The sequence below is a fragment of the Rutidosis leptorrhynchoides genome, chromosome 3, assembly GCF_046630445.1.
Source record: "Rutidosis leptorrhynchoides isolate AG116_Rl617_1_P2 chromosome 3, CSIRO_AGI_Rlap_v1, whole genome shotgun sequence".
Taxonomy (NCBI): domain Eukaryota; kingdom Viridiplantae; phylum Streptophyta; class Magnoliopsida; order Asterales; family Asteraceae; genus Rutidosis; species Rutidosis leptorrhynchoides.
In genome coordinates, this window is record NC_092335.1 from 68,907,337 (window position 1) to 68,925,045 (window position 17,709).

Genomic DNA, 17,709 nt, shown 5'->3' on the forward strand with positions numbered 1-17,709 from the left:
GTTATTGAAGAAAAAGCTAACTACGGCACCTATATTGTCATTGCCTGAAGGGAATGATGATTTTGTGATTTATTGTGACGTATCAAAGCAAGGTCTCGGTTGTGTATTAATGCAACGAATGAAGGTGATTGCTTATGCGTCTAGACAATTGAAGATTCACGAACAAAATTATACGACGCATGATTTGGAATTAGGCGCGGTTGTTTTTGCATTAAAGACTTGGAGGCACTACTTATATGGGGTCAAAAGTATTATATATACCGACCACAAAAGTCTTCAACACATATTTAATCAGAAATAACTGAATATGAGGCAGCGTAGGTGGATTGAATTGTTGAATGATTACGACTTTGAATAAATAAATAAATAAAAGTGGGTTACTGAGTTAGTACAGATTTTTGGATGTTGTCTATGGATTGGAGCATGATTGTGTAGTGACCCGAACTTTTCCATGTTTATATATATTAATTGAGATTGATATTTACATGATTAAATGTTTCCAACATGTTAAGCAATCAAACTTGTTAAGACTTGATTAATTGAAATATGTTTCATATAGACAATTGACCACCCAAGTTGACCGGTGATTCACGAACGTTAAAACTTGTAAAAACTATATGATGACATATATATGGATATATATATAGTTAACATGATACTATGATAAGTAAACATATCATTAAGTATATTAACAATGAACTACATATGTAAAAATAAGACTACTAACTTAATGATTTTTAAACGAGACATATATGTAACGATTATCGTTGTAAAGACATTTAATGTATATATATCATATTAAGAGATATTCATACATGATAATATCATGATAATATAATAATTTAAAATCTCATTTGATATTATAAACATTGGGTTAACAACATTTAACAAGATCGTTAACCTAAAGGTTTCAAAACAACACTTACATGTAACGACTAACGATGACTTAACGACTCAGTTAAAATGTATATACATGTAGTGTTTTAATATGTATTTATACACTTTTGAAAGACTTCAATACACTTATCAAAATACTTCTACTTAACAAAAATGCTTACAATTACATCCTCGTTCAGTTTCATCAACAATTCTACTCGTATGCACCCGTATTCGTACTCGTACAATACATAGCTTTTAGATATATGTACTATTGGTATATACACTCCAATGATCAGCTCTTAGCAGCCCATGTGAGTCACCTAACACATGTGGGAACCATCATTTGGCAACTAGCATGAAATATCTCATAAAATTACAAAAATATGAGTAATCATTCATGACTTATTTACATGAAAACAAAATTACATATCCTTTATATCTAATCCATACACCAACGACCAAAAACACCTACAAATACTTTCATTCTTCAATTTTCTTCATCTAATTGATCTCTCTCAAGTTCTATCTTCAAGTTCTAAGTGTTCTTCATATATTCTACAAGTTCTAGTTACATAAAATCAAGAATACTTTCAAGTTTGCTAGCTCACTTCCAATCTTGTAAGGTGATCATCCAACCTCAAGAAATCTTTGTTTCTTACAGTAGGTTATCATTCTAATACAAGGTAATAATCATATTCAAACTTTGGTTCAATTTCTATAACTATAACAATCTTATTTCAAGTGATGATCTTACTTGAACTTGTTTTCGTGTCATGATTCTGCTTCAAGAACTTCGAGCCATCCAAGGATCCGTTGAAGCTAGATCCATTTTTCTCTTTTCCAGTAGGTTTATCCAAGGAACTTAAGGTAGTAATGATGTTCATAACATCATTCGATTCATACATATAAAGCTATCTTATTCGAAGGTTTAAACTTGTAATCACTAGAACATAGTTTAGTTAATTCTAAACTTGTTCGCAAACAAAAGTTAATCCTTCTAACTTGACTTTTAAAATCAACTAAACACATGTTCTATATCTATATGATATTCTAACTTAATGATTTAAAACCTGGAAACACGAAAAACACCGTAAAACCGGATTTACGCCGTCGTAGTAACACCGCGGGCTGTTTAGGGTTAGTTAATTAAAAACTATGATAAACTTTGATTTAAAAGTTGTTATTCTGAGAAAATGATTTTTATTATGAACATGAAACTATATCCAAAAATTATGGTTAAACTCAAAGTGGAAGTATGTTTTCTAAAATGGTCATCTAGACGTCGTTCTTTCGACTGAAATGACTACCTTTACAAAAACGACTTGTAACTTATTTTTCTGACTATAAACCTATAATTTTTCTGTTTAGATTTATAAAATAGATTTCAATATGAAACCATAGCAATTTGATTCACTCAAAAAGGATTTAAAATGAAGAAGTTATGGGTAAAACAAGATTGGATAATTTTTCTCATTTTAGCTACGTGAAAATTGGTAACAAATCTATTCCAACCATAACTTAATCAACTTGTATTGTATATTATGTAATCTTAAGATACCATAGACACGTATACAATGTTTCGACCTATCATGTCGACACGTCTATATATATTTCGGAACAACCATAGACACTCTATATGTGAATGTTGGAGTTAGCTATACAGGGTTGAGGTTGATTCCAAAATATATATAGTTTGAGTTGTGATCAATACTGAGATACGTATACACTGGGTCGTGGATTGATTCAAGATAATATTTATCGATTTATTTATGTACATCTAACTGTGGACAACTAGTTGTAGGTTACTAACGAGGACAGCTGACTTAATAAACTTAAAACATCAAAATATATTAAAAGTGTTGTAAATATATTTTGAACATACTTTGATATATATGTATATATTGTTATAGGTTCGTGAATCAACCAGTGGCCAAGTCTTACTTCCCGATGAAGTAAAAATCTGTGAAAGTGAGTTATAGTCCCATTTTTAAAATCTAATATTTTTGGGATGAGAATACATGCAGGTTTTATAAATGATTTACAAAATAGACACAAGTACGTGAAACTACATTCTATGGTTGAATTATCGAAATCGAATATGCCCCTTTTTATTAAGTCTGGTAATCTAAGAATTAGGGAACAGAAACCCTAATTGACGCGAATCCTAAAGATAGATCTATTGGACCTAACAAACCCCATCCAAAGTACCGGATGCTTTAGTACTTCGAAATTTATATCATATCCGAAGGGTGTCCCGGAATGATGGGGATATTCTTATATATGCATCTTGTTAATGTCGGTTACCAGGTGTTCACCATATGAATGATTTTTATCTCTATGTATGGGATGTGTATTGAAATATGAAATCTTGTGGTCTATTGTTACGATTTGATATATATAGGTTAAACCTATAACTCACCAACATTTTTGTTGACGTTTAAAGCATGTTTATTCTCAGGTGATTATTAAGAGCTTCCACTGTCGCATACTTAAATAAGGACGAGATTTGGAGTCCATGCTTGTATGATATTGTGTAAAAAAAATTGCATTCAAGAAACTTATTTCGTTGTAACATATTTGTATTGTAAACCATTATGTAATGGTCGTGTGTAAACAGAATATTTTAGATTATCATTATTTGATAATCTACGTAAAGCTTTTTAAACCTTTATTTATGAAATAAAGGTTATGATTTGTTTTAAAAATGAATGCAGTCTTTGAAAAACGTCTCATATAGAGGTCAAAACCTCGCAACGAAATCAATTAATATGGAATGTTTTTAATCAATAAGAACGGTACATTTCAGATTGGTACTTATTTGAAGATTTGGAAATCAATTTACAACAGATGAGAACGATGTGCAACTGAATACGATTTCCTTTCTGCATTTATTTCTATTTAACCGTAATTATATTTATGTACATATATAATCTGTATTTGTATTCAATTATATATATATATATATATATATATATATATATATATATATATATATATATATATATATATATATATATATATATATATATATATATATAATTGAATACAAATACAGATTATATATGTACATAAATATAATTACGATTAAATATATTTATGTACATATATAATCTGTATTTGTATTCAATTATATATATATATATATATATATATATATATATATATATATATATATATATATATATGTATTTATATATACTTGTTTATATTTTTGATGATATATGTAGTTCATAAATTTATTATTGTTAATGTTATAAATATTAGTACTAATAATAAAACTAATAATAATACTATTGAGATACAAATAATGATACTAACTATAATAATATTAGTATTAATAATATATCAATTTATTTATATATGTCCATTTTCATGTCTAATAATACTAATTAGATGTAAAAAAAATTAACTATAATAACTATAATTTAATTATAATTAAACTTATTATATTAAATATTATTATTACATATAATTGATTATGTAGTATATATATATATATTTACACTAAATATTTTATACACAAACATGGATTTTACATACATACATACATACATATATATATATATATATATATATATATATATACTTATTTTGATAACAACTTAATAAATCTAAATATTATTTTGTATTATCAAATTCTTAATTGATTAAAGTGTATTTTATTAATTCAAATTATTATATACATTTACATTTATATTTATATTCATATTTATTTACAAACAATTGTTCGTGAATCGTCGGGAATAGTCAAGGTCAAATGTATCCATTCTAATTAGTTTAAAATTTTTAAGGCTCCACATTACAGACTTTGCTTATCGTGTCGAGATCATATGAAATTTTAAGTTTAAATTTGGTCGGAAATTTCAGGGTCGTCACAGTACCTACCCATTAAAAAAATTTCGTCTCGAAATTTGATCGTGGTTGTCATGGCTAATCATAAAAATGTTTTCATGACGAATATGAGTTGGTATATAAAGTTTTATCATTATTGAGTAATATGGATAAAATGATTCGTTTACTTGAAGAGTATTAGTGAAGCTATCGCAAAAGAGTGAGATGAAAATGGTAAAGTTTCGTCATATCTTTTGACATAGACAGGTTGATTTCCGAAGTTCAAGAGATTTGGAGAAGATCTTAGTAATAAGATTTTCTTAAGGAAATTAGGATCTGCTTTAAATGCGATCATCCATTTTGATTGCTCTGTCAGAGAATATTTTACTATAAATCCACCTCCCTCATTTCCTTACCACTTACACCTCTTATTCTTTCTCCTCAATTCATATTTTAAAGCATTTATCAATATGCTTCATCCAGTTCTACTTCTTGATATATTCCTCACCTTCATATCTGTCATTCTTCTTTTTCACCTACCTCCGGAAGAATCTATTTACTTCTGCTATACTCTTGGGTTTATAGTGTTTTTAGTTCTCCCGTGCCTCTATGTTACGATAAACATTGATATACACGGTTTGTAATTTATGTGTTGTTATCGGGCTTTATATTCTCCCTTATATTTCAATGTTCTTATTTCTGTTTCCTATAAACACTATCATCCACAGTTAATGCTCTCTCCTATTTGCTGCGATTTATACCCCTATGTCTATTTCGGAGCTTCATGCTCTGTTTACTCTTCTATCCATTAATCACAGCAAGTAAACGTTCAGAATTCGTAGATATGAATTTCGGAATGAACATAGTTAATGTTCTAAGAAGGAAATAGTAATGGCACGATCTTGATTTGTTAAATTACCAGAATACCCTGGGAGAAGACTGAATCATCAAGAAATATTTTCTTGATATTTTAGAGGTTTAAAATAGAATACAAGAGTCGTGTAACATGGCACATGATGACGTTAGAGTCTGTGAATCATCATGTTTCATTAGAAACTTAGCATGACTTACTGTAATATAATCACGTTGATCAAGTGTCATTATATTATACTAACTCATGCATCAGTTCCCAACACTACTTCAAAAACATTCATAGTTTAAACTCGAAAGTTTACAGAATATAGAAACTAATAGTTTCTTATATGATGTAACACTGATAGCGCTAAGAGATAAATGATTTCAGATAAGAATATCTTCAGATATATCGATGTTATTTAAAATAAAGGTACGATGATATCTTAGAATTTTTGAATCAAGTTGTGATGAAGAAATTCATTCATAATTCAAACTCGAATTTTAAAGAAATTTAGAAACTAAAGCAGTTTACTTTATGATGTAACATAGATAGCAGGAAGAGATAAATAATTTTGGACAAGAATATTTATGAAAATATCCTCAGAAATATCGAAGATATTTATGATGATATTTTGGAATATCTAAGTTCGAAGGTTGATGAAGAAAATTTGTCCGCAAGAATTTAGAGTCAGGAGTAAGGTATTCATTAATGACTTCAGTAAATACTGAATCATTTGGATTCTTTGAAGGCAGATTTATTCTTTGTGATTTGTCTACAATCTCCTTCTTGGTTTGCTCAATCCTTTTTCCAGTTTCAACTTTTCTGAGCTTTGCCAACCTACTATTCTTTATTATCAAACTTTCGAATGTCAAAGTCGTGTACAGTTTTTGATGCTGTATTCAGCTTTTTCAGAATTTGAAGTATTGATTTGTAGACTGGGTTCTTTTCAGAATTTTAGAATGAAAGATCATAATTCTAAGAGGTAAATATTATATGTATACATATAACTGTAGTTGTAGACATGCTGTGAGAATTTCAAGATACAGATTGCTAAATTCTGATGATTCGTATGGCAATTCTCGTTACAAGATGCGAATGAGTAAATGATGGGATTTTGATAAATATAATGATTCTTCAGAAAGTCAAAGATAATTGAAATTGTTGGTAAGTTTATTGCTAATGTGGTGGAACATGAAAGGTTCCCCAGTAATGATGATGAAAGGGCAACGTATATATCAAGGTTATAATAAAGCTGTTTCGACTGAAGAATCGAAGTTGACTTGCTGGAGCTGTGACAAAATTAACTACTTTGGAAAAGATCTGCAAAGTTATTTTGGGTAATAATAACACTAAGGAATTTCGTGTTAAACGTTTACTCAGTTTTTGAGAGTTTTTCAGATGCATAACTATATGCGACAATCTTTTCTTCCGTAGATGAAGTGTAGTTGATTCATCCTCTCGATTGAGGTGTTTTCAAGGATCATGAAAGGTTTGAACGCAGAATGTAATCGTGAAGATACAAATGAGGTTTAAGATGAAATCAAGTGGCAAACTTGAAAAATTGTTTAGTTTCATATGTTATAATCAATATTTTAATTTATTTTAATTGTCCAATGTTGGTCCTCAGTTGATAGTCTACAGTTACCAATTCAATAACTCATATATAGTTTAATATATAATATTCGAATTAAATAATACGTATCGTGACCCATGTACAGGTCTCAGACTCGATCACAGCTCAAGGTATATATATTATTGTAGAATCAACCTCAACCCTGTATAGCGAACTCGAACATTACAGCATATAGAGTGTCTATGGTTATTCCAAATAATATATATACATGCGTCGATATGATATGTCAAAACCTTGTATACGTGTCCCGATATTTAAAGTGCGTAAAATAAATAACAGAAATTAAATGACGATAAATAAAATTGCGAGAATGTAAATTGCGATAATTAAATTGCGATAAATAAAATGTAATCAGTTAGCTAGAAACAGTTAGCGTGGATTCTTAACAAAATTCTTCTCATAATTAAATTGTTTGTTTCTAACAAATTTTATTTTTTCCAATGTTTTCTTCATTATGTCACTTGTTGGATTCTGATAAGTCAAAATCCAATTATGAAATCGAATAAAAATGGTTATTTTATGGTGAACAGATTCGTATATCGGTGAATGTAAATAGGATAGTAAATGACTGTTGAATCAGATTCGAAGAATGTACAATGTAACTTATTAATGTGAAATCTAAATATTCCTCGGGTATTACCTACCCGTTAAAATATTTTCACCATTAACAATTTGTACTAAAGAATTTTTCAATTACAATCTTTATGAAAACATATATACATATATATTTTCTTCAGATGTAATCATAGATTTAATGAGTTAATATGATATTAAACTCATATGATTTTCGATTTGAGCTAGAATAAGTAATCTCTAAGACTATTAGGAAGTACATATTCTTCGCAAAATATTAATGAAGTTATGGGTCAATACTTCATCGTTAACTATTAGGAATCACATATTCTTCACAGAATATTAATGAAGTTATGGATCAATACTTCATCGGTTATTATTGTTGGCACTCCTTGGTATCTATGGTGCGTATGATGTTGATGTTCGTGGGACAGATTGTGAATTTGAGGTGTGATATTTATTTTATTTGTAGTAATAATAATACCATAATAATAATAATGATAAAAATAATGTTAATAAAGATATATAGTAATCATGTTAATGATAATTGTAATAACAAAAATATTATTTTTAACATTAATAATAATTTTAATAATAAAAAAATGATATTTTTAAGATTAATGATAAATTTAATAATAATAACTGTAATAATACTAATAATAATAATAATAATAATAATAATACTTATATTAATACTAATAATGTTAATAATAATAATAATAATAATAATAATAATAATAATAATAATAATAATAATAATAATACTTAACCATAATGTTAATAATAATAATAATAATAATAATAATAATAATAATAATAATAATAATAATAATAATAATAATAATAATAATAATAATAATAATAATAATAATAATAATAATAATAATAATAATAATAATAATAATAATAGCTACCTCAAGAATAGGCCTTAGAAAAATAATGCCTCAGTCGGGCCTCGAACACCCGACCTCTCGCTCCCCATCCACACACCTAACCGTCCCTCTGTTTCTTATCATTTGAATTAACTTCTGGATTAAATTCTTTTAACCCTTTTCTAGTCTGTCATCTTCTTCTTCTAATCACTCGCCATTATCATCTATCCTTAATATCATCACAATCGTACCTCCATGACACTCTCGTACTTAATCATAATCATAACATGATCATTCATCTTATTATTACCATGATGTATTATTATCATCATCAACTTATTTCATCATCAATATTTAACCCGTCATAATATAATCTTTATCATCACGTCTTCGTAGCATCATTATCATAAAAACAGAAATACAATCAATAATAGAAAACGAGTAACGAAGGTAATGCTTGTGGTTTTGGGTTGTTGGGCTCTTGTTGGGATTAGGCCCGTCAACAAAATTGTGTAAATGGGTTCTTGGCCCAACATCATGTTCAAAAGCCCGATTAACAAAAACCCACTTATCGACTCCAATAAACAAGATATGATTCGGCCCATCGACTAAATTAATTATGGCTCAAATATCTGTTTTACTTGTACGATGGATTGAAGTGTGGCTGACCAAAAAGAAAGGAGAAAAAAACAGTAGCTGCGATGATAATTGCTTTGTTTGTATCTGACCAAAATAGACAAATAATTGAAGGTAATTGCCACGGTGTAGATCAGAGATGAAGTATAAGAGCCGAAAAAAATATATAACAGAAGATGGTGTGTGATGTGAAGCGAGGTGTATATAAAATAGTTATTAATTTTAGCAGAAAACACTATTAAATACAATACAATTTTACACAAGATATTTATTTATTTATAGAATGGATATACTTAAACCTTGCTACAACACTTATAGGCAGTGTACCTAATCGTACAGTAGTGTAGTTTTTAGTAAGTCCGGTTCGTTCCACAGGGAAATCTTTGAACAAAGCTCAACGCTATATTAGTTTACTTTTATAAAAATACAAACATATATATAAGTAATATTATTATTATAAAGGGGGGTTTTTACCGTTTAATGACCGGTTTGTCGATTTTAAAACTTTAGTCGCAGTTAAAACCTAATGTAAAATATTAAATAAATACAAGACTTAAATTAAAGCGTAAAGTAAATAACGATAATGAAATTGCGAATAAAAATGCGATAAAATAAACTTGCGATAATTAAAAAGTACGATAATTAAAAGTGCGATTAAATAAAATAACAATAAATAAAAGTGCGATAATTAGAAGTGCAATTAAATATAAAATAAAGGAAATTAAATATGAAATAAAAGAATTATGCTTATTTAAACTTCCGTAATCATGATGTTTGACGTGTTGATTTTAGTTTTATGCCCATGGGTTAATTATCCTTTGTCCTGGATTATTTAATATGTCTGTCTGGTTTTTGTCCATAACAGTCCATCAGTCATAAATATAAATTGCAAGTGTCCTCGTCAAATTATTATTATACCCGAAGTTAAATATTCCAACTAATTGGGGATTCGAATTGTAACAAGGTTTTAATACTTTGTTTAATGAATACACCAGGTTATCGACTGCGTGTAAACCAAGGTTTTACCACTTTGTTAACAATTACACCAATTACCCTTGAATGTAATTTCACCCCTGTTTTAATTATTCTAGTGGCTATTAATCCATTCCCGTGTTCGGTTAAATGAACGATTATTCGTACATATAAATACCCCGCCCATCGTGTCCGATCGAGTGTATATGGTAATTTATAGGGACGCCCAATTGTAAATCTTTATATTAACATTAACAAACTTTCATTTAGTTAAACAAATATAAAGCCCATTAATAGCCCATAGTCTAATTTCCACAAGTGTCGTTCTTTTGTCCAAACCCCAATTATGGTACAAAGCCCAATTACCCAATTTTAGTAATTAGCCCAACATCATGATTACTTCGTTTTAAATAAGCATAATAATAACTTAGCTACGAGACATTAATGTAAAAAGGTTGAACATAACTTACAATGATTAAAAATAGCGTAGCGTTACACGGACAGAATTTCGACTTACACCCTTACAACATTCGCTAACATACCCTTATTATTAGGATTTAAGATTAAAATTAAAATTAAAATATAAATTATATATATATATATATCGTATATATTGAGAGAGATAGAGAAATAAGATATGAAATTTGATCAGAATTCGGTTTGCTTTATAGCCAGAGTTGAAAATTGGGGCTCCGCGACTCGCGGCAAAATGCCCTTCAAACTCCGCGAGTCGCGGAGATAGTAATTACAGCTCAGTCCTTGGAGTTTTCTCTGCCGACGGTTTTATATATATAAATATAATATATATATAATTAATATAATTAATTATATATTATATTATATTTATATACATAGTTAACTTGTAATTTTTAGTCCGTTGCGTCGAGCGTTAAGAGTTGACTCTGGTCCCGGTTCCGGATTTTCGAACGTCCTCGCGTACAATTTAATATCTTGTACTTTGTGTTTTGAATCTTGTACTCTTGTGATTTCGAGACGTTTCTTATCAATAATTGGAACCTTTTTTATTGTCTTTTGTACTTTTGAGCTTTTTGGTCGTTTGCGTCTTCAATTCGTCGAATCTGTCTTTTGTCTTCACCTTTTATTATTTAAACGAATATCACTTGTAAATAGAACAATTGCAACTAAAAGCTTGTCTTTCTTGAGGAATAATGCTATGAAATATATGTTCGCTTTTAGCATTATCAAATATTCCCACACTTGAGCGTTGCTTGTCCTCAAGCAATATTGTCTTGAAATACTAGAATCACTTCTTTATTCTTCACACTTTGTACATCAGTGATTTCTATACGGCGGTATAAACAATGGTAGTAACGATATGGTTTACAGTCCCACATGACTATAAAAATTTAGATCCATTAAGGAAATTGGATCTTTATGAAAACATTTGATCTTTTGAAATCTAGTTTTTACCCTAGATAAGTTTTCCGGAATAACCCTTTACCGGTGTTTGCAAAATATTTTTGTGGGTTTGGTGGGTTTCAGATACTTAAATTTTAGCTCAAAACTTGCGGTTTTGTGTCACCCACTTGCTAACCTTGTATTAGGAAAGCAACACGTCCAGTTTACTTGTCCCGTATATTACCTTTCGGCAAACTACCGTCCGGTTGTAAAGGAAAGCGTTGAACAAGCAACTGTTTAAGGCAATGTCCCGTGACATGCTTTTGATTAAGGTCTATAACGTGTCGGACGCAATTACTATCCTTGGTAGGAGCAATAGTAAAGCTCACCCTTATAATTTTTCGGTCTGGCACAAGGTCCTGTCTTTGACCATGCTATGCAACCACCGTTCTTACGGTTGACACCCGATTTAGTTCAAGTGACCTAATGAATTCCAGGTGAATTCCTAGGATTTTACGTTCAATGGTAATGAACGCATTGAAAATAGGGTTTTCAGAAAACAAATCGGTTTGTAATTTTTATCAAAATATTTTCTCGTTTAAGCTCGAGTTTAGATATCATTGAATTCCATGAGTTTGTAATCTCAATCTTTAAGGTCAATCTCTAGGATTGAGTAATATCAGTCTTAAAAGCTGATTTTTAATCTTTAAGGAGATTATCCTTTCTGGGGATCTGATTCATTAGTCTTATCCAGCTAATTTGTATGGTGCCCCCCCATTGTACGAGATAAATCCTTCTCATGGTTAGGATAAATCTGACCACTTGGCGACCCTGTTTAATGCTGAGGTCCGTGGATTTCCTGCTGATTTTAGTGATGACTTTTCTAGATTTTTCGTCAACCTACAGCTGGTCTGGACGACAACTTCATGACCTAAATCAAGAAGCGCGTGTCTTTTTCGGAAGACTTTACTTCCTTTTTAATGATGGAATTGATTCATCGTGTAGATCCATCTCTTCTTTTCTTTCATCGGGTAAAACAGTTTAGTTTAGTTCAAAGCAAAAGTATTTTCAGTTATTTGTTACAGATATATGTGACATATGTTTAAGATAACTTGGTAAATTTTCCCACACTTGGCTTTTATTTTTCTTTTTATCGTCCTCTATTCCATTTTAAATGAATTTTAACATTTTAGTTTGTTTCTCAATTTATGTCCTTTCCGAGGTAACAATAATTTCGGTGTTAAAACCTAGTTTTATCGTTCATAAATATGTATAAACATGATTTGAATTCATTTAATTGAAAATTTTGAAAAATTTTACTAGAATTGGGTAGTCAGTATATAAGACCAGGGCTGTTCTTTATTATCAGAGAGCACTAGATTCTAATACAACTACTGCTTTACTAGTATTTTTAATGGTAACCAAGTGTAAAAAATTTTAAAATCCGAAATAATTAACCCCTTCCCACACTTAAGATCTTGCAATGCCCTCATTTGCAAGAAATCAGTAACAATTTAAATTATTGAGGGTGATTTGTGTGAAAATGATTAAATTTTTACCAAAGTTTCCAAATATATTGGCGTTTGTTTGCTGAATGATAAATGGTGCACATCATTTGTTCATTCCGTCTTGTTGTTATTTCACATATATTTTGCATCTTGTCGTCAAAATTAGTTGCTTTTGCTGAACTTAATGCCAGTCTTTGAAAATGCGTTGTTTTACCCTGTTGTGTACATAAGATAAACTGCAAACATATATACATATTTTTGAAGTTTGGTATATTACCCCACATTCAAAAATTATTAAAATCTAAAAATAAAAGTTAGATAATTATAAAAATGATTACAATATTAACAAAAGTATTAAACATATCAATAATTACAAATTACAAAATAATAAAAAATAATAAATAAACTAAGGATGATATTGGTACCAATAGGGGTTCCAGGCATAACCATAAGTGCTATAGAATGCTTCGGCAGGGTCATACGTAGGATATGGTGGCTGCATCTCTATCGACCAAGGAGGGAAGACGGGTTTCGGTGTAGGAATATAGTTTCTACCTATATGTTGGCAATGCACTATGATCTGGTTCTGATGAACTTGCCAATCTTCAAATGCTCTCTGTCTAGCATTTTCGTATTCCTGAGAAGCTATAAACCTATGCATTTCTTGCATCTCATTCCCCCCTCCTACATTACCTTGTTCCTGGTTTCTCTCCACCTGTGGATGTCTACCATGGTATCGTACTGCGGCGTTATTTCGCCGCTTCAAAACTTTCGCGCCATGGTATACATTTAAACCTATAGTGTCGCGTGGTTCCGGCTCTTCTAGTAATAATCCCCCCCCGACTTATATCCACACCGAGATATTCACCAATCAAAGTAATAAAAATACCACCTCCTATTATGCTATGTGGTCGCATCCCCCGAACCATAGCTGATAAATAATAACCCACACAATATGGTATACTTACAGCGCTGTGTGGGTCTCGAATACACATATGGTAAAACAAATCCTGTTCATTTACTTTTTCTTTGTTCTTACCCCTTTGTGTAATCGAATTAGCTAAAAACCTATGTATCACTCTTAATTCGGCTCTATCTATATCCAAATAAGAGTAGTTTCCCCCTTTGAAACGGTGATGGCTTGTCATTTGACTCCACACACCGTGTGTATCAAAATTCTCATCTATCTTTCTACCGTTTAGTATCAATCCTCTACAATCGGCAGACGCTAACTCCTCAGGCGTATATATACGTAAAGCCTGAGCCATGTCCAGTAAAGACATGTGGCGCATCGAACCGCCTAATAAAAATCTAATAAAAGAACGATCGGTTAAACTAGCTACCCGATCATTCAACTCTATACTACATAACAACTCTTCACACCATACTTTATATACAGGTCTGCGTATGGTGAATAAACATATCCAGTCATTAAAAGAAGAATTACCATACCTCTGTACCAGTAATTCCCTAATTGGCCCGGCCAATTCTACAGCTTCTAAGGGTCCCCATTCTATGACCCTCGGTACCTCAACAACCTTAGAGTGAAGAGTATGCAAACCCCGTTGATATTTTGGATAATCTATCCAAAGTCTGTCAAATCTCAGGTTCGGGTGCAATTCTTCCAAATGCATATCAGAAAAGGTCATGACTGGATGAGGTACATCCTGCTTGTAGTAGTTATCTACCTCCTGTTGTTCCAAATTCTCAGCAGGAGCATGGCGGGCTTGGGATGAAGATTCACCCCTTTTATTCTGCAAAACACATCAAACACAAATTTTGTGCATCCAAATATGCATAAGTGTCAGCAAAATCATCAATCAAAATAATTACAATGACATTATCAATTTATATCAATCTTAAGCTTATTTTCACATTTTTATCAAATCTACACTTTTTCAAATAAGCATATACGAAAATTTTCGCCAAGTTCATAAGCATTCAACTCAAATAACATGTCAAAATAATCATTACTAGCAAATAAACAAGTCTCAAATGGCATTATCTTTCAAAAATCAAGTTCATGAATTTTGGACTTGAAAAAGTCTACTTTAATTCTCAAAATCATGTTTAGGCTCAAAGTTTGGATCATTTAACTACCTAGACATGTTACACTACTCAATTTAGCAACAATTCATGACAAAAATCGGCCATAACCTGTTTATATCAAAAAGCCCCAAATTGCTCAAGAACACAAACCCTAGATTATTCAAAATTTGAAGTTTAAGGCTTCTAATCATGTTAAACAGCATCAATCTAGGTTATACAAGCATAATACATAAACAATTTAAGTCTAATTACACTAAAAAGCATCAAAATCAAATTGGGGAAAAATAGCTCAAGAACACCTAATTTCGAATTAATGGTGTTTAGGTGTAGAAATTTACCGTTTTTCTTGAGAAATTCTTAGATAGCATCCTTCTCAACATGATTTTAGCAAAAAATTTGGTGATTAACGGTTAAAAATTGAGATTTTTGGGGTGTTTTTGGGTGTATTTTCGGGTTCTTTTTTCGCAGTATTTGGGTGTTTATGTGTGTGGGAGTTGATCAGTTCGTGCAGCTCTTTTATTTTTTTTTCTGGATTTTGGTCCCTCCGCGAGTCGCGGAGATTTAAGCTCCAAACTCCGCGAGTCGCGGAGTTTGGTATTTTTTTTTTTTTTTTTTTTTTTTATAATCATTAACTTTTGAAAACAATTAAGAAATTAATTTTAAAATTTTGTTTCCCATGTTATTTAGGACGAGGTCGTTTCGGATCGATGTCCTAGTCCGTCCCTCGACAAAATTTTAAAATTTTTCTTTTTGTAGCGATTGTTTTAAAAGCTAAGATTTTTGGGTTTTTTCAATGTTTTTGGCATACTTTAAATCAATAAGATTAAAAATAATGATAATAAAAGTTCTCGTCCCTCCCTCGGGTAAAGCAATTTCGGTTCAAAGACCTAGTCTTCAACTTACGACGAATTTTAAAAATCATATTCTTAACTTAATGAGATAAAGTAAATTTTTGTTTTTAAATTCACACAACTTAAATATAAAATTCAAAATTAATATAAAAAAAATCACACCAAACTTAAAATTTGAAATGCATAAAATTAAAAATTCATATTTTAAAAATTAAAAAATCACACCCGACTTAATTTAAAAATTCAAAAATTCATATCAAACTTATATTAATTTTTCAAATATTTACAATTTTAAATATATTGTTTTTACAAAGTTTACAATATTAATTTAAGATTTAAATATTAATTTTAAAAACATGGTAAAAATAAAATTAAAAATCTTTTTGTCTTTTTATCCCACTTTAATCAATCAAATATTATCAAAAATATGCGCCCCTCTTTTCGGTAAAGTAATTTCGGTTCAAAGACCTAATTTAACTCATGACGAATTTTTGAAATATTTTGGGTTGATTGATTAAAGATATTTATACCTTAAGAATAAACGTTAAATTTCGCAGTGATGTAATAAATTTTTGAATGATATCAATAATTTCGGTCGCCAAACCTAATTTTATTCAATACCAATTTAATACTTTTTAGCGAACAAATTAGCGTTTATTATTAAAAGGTTAAAAATAAAAATAAAAACTAAAAACTGTACAGACATACCTGTGAAATAGATTTCTTAGTTATATGATCTATTCCATTCATAAGATAGTCGGTTTAATTGATTTTCCATGGCTACATAGGCGTAACCTCGAGCATTCAGTGTCTTTTCTTCTAAACATATGAACGGTCCGTCTCTGCATAAAGTAACAAATTCGGTATTTGAATAGGTTTGATTATTTGAACATTTACCTCCATGTGACCATTTTCCGCATTTGTGACATCTTTCTAGGTGTCGTGCTCTTCTTTTCGCTGCGGATTTTGATTTTCCTTTACCAAATTGTAACTTATTATCTTCGCATCTGGATCCTTTTCTAACTCCGTCCATTCTTTCTCTGATTACTGATACTAATTCACTCGGTAGTATGTCATTATTACGTTTAGTGATCAAAGCGTGTAGCATTAGACCATGGTTTAATTCACAGGCAGTCTTCATTTCGTAAAAACCTAAAAAAAATAAAAATTCAGAATGGGGGGAGAAGACTAGTTCTTTAGGGTCTGCTAGGGAAAGACCATACGTGTTCCATTTTTGAGAACTACACGAAAACAGACAATCTAACTCTAACAGAAATACATATTATCCTTTAAAGACTTGATTCTCCCCACACTTAGTTAGCTGTGGTGTCGAAATTGTGATTAACTTCGTTGTCGACTTCCATCGGACCATGTATGTAATGTTTAACTCTGTGACCATTAACTTTAAATTCCATCCCATTTGAATTTATCAATTCTATCGTTCCGTATGGGAAAACTCTTTTGACTATGAATGGTCCAGACCATCTTGATTTCAATTTTCCAGGAAATAGCTTGAATCGTGAATTGAAAAGAAGAACTCTGTCTCCTTCTTTAAATTCTTTTGAACTTCTGATTCTTTTATCATGCCATTTCTTCGTTCTTTCTTTATAGATTAACGAATTTTCGTATGCTTCATGTCTTAATTCTTCTAATTCATTTAGTTGACTTAATCGTAGACGTCCAGCTTCAT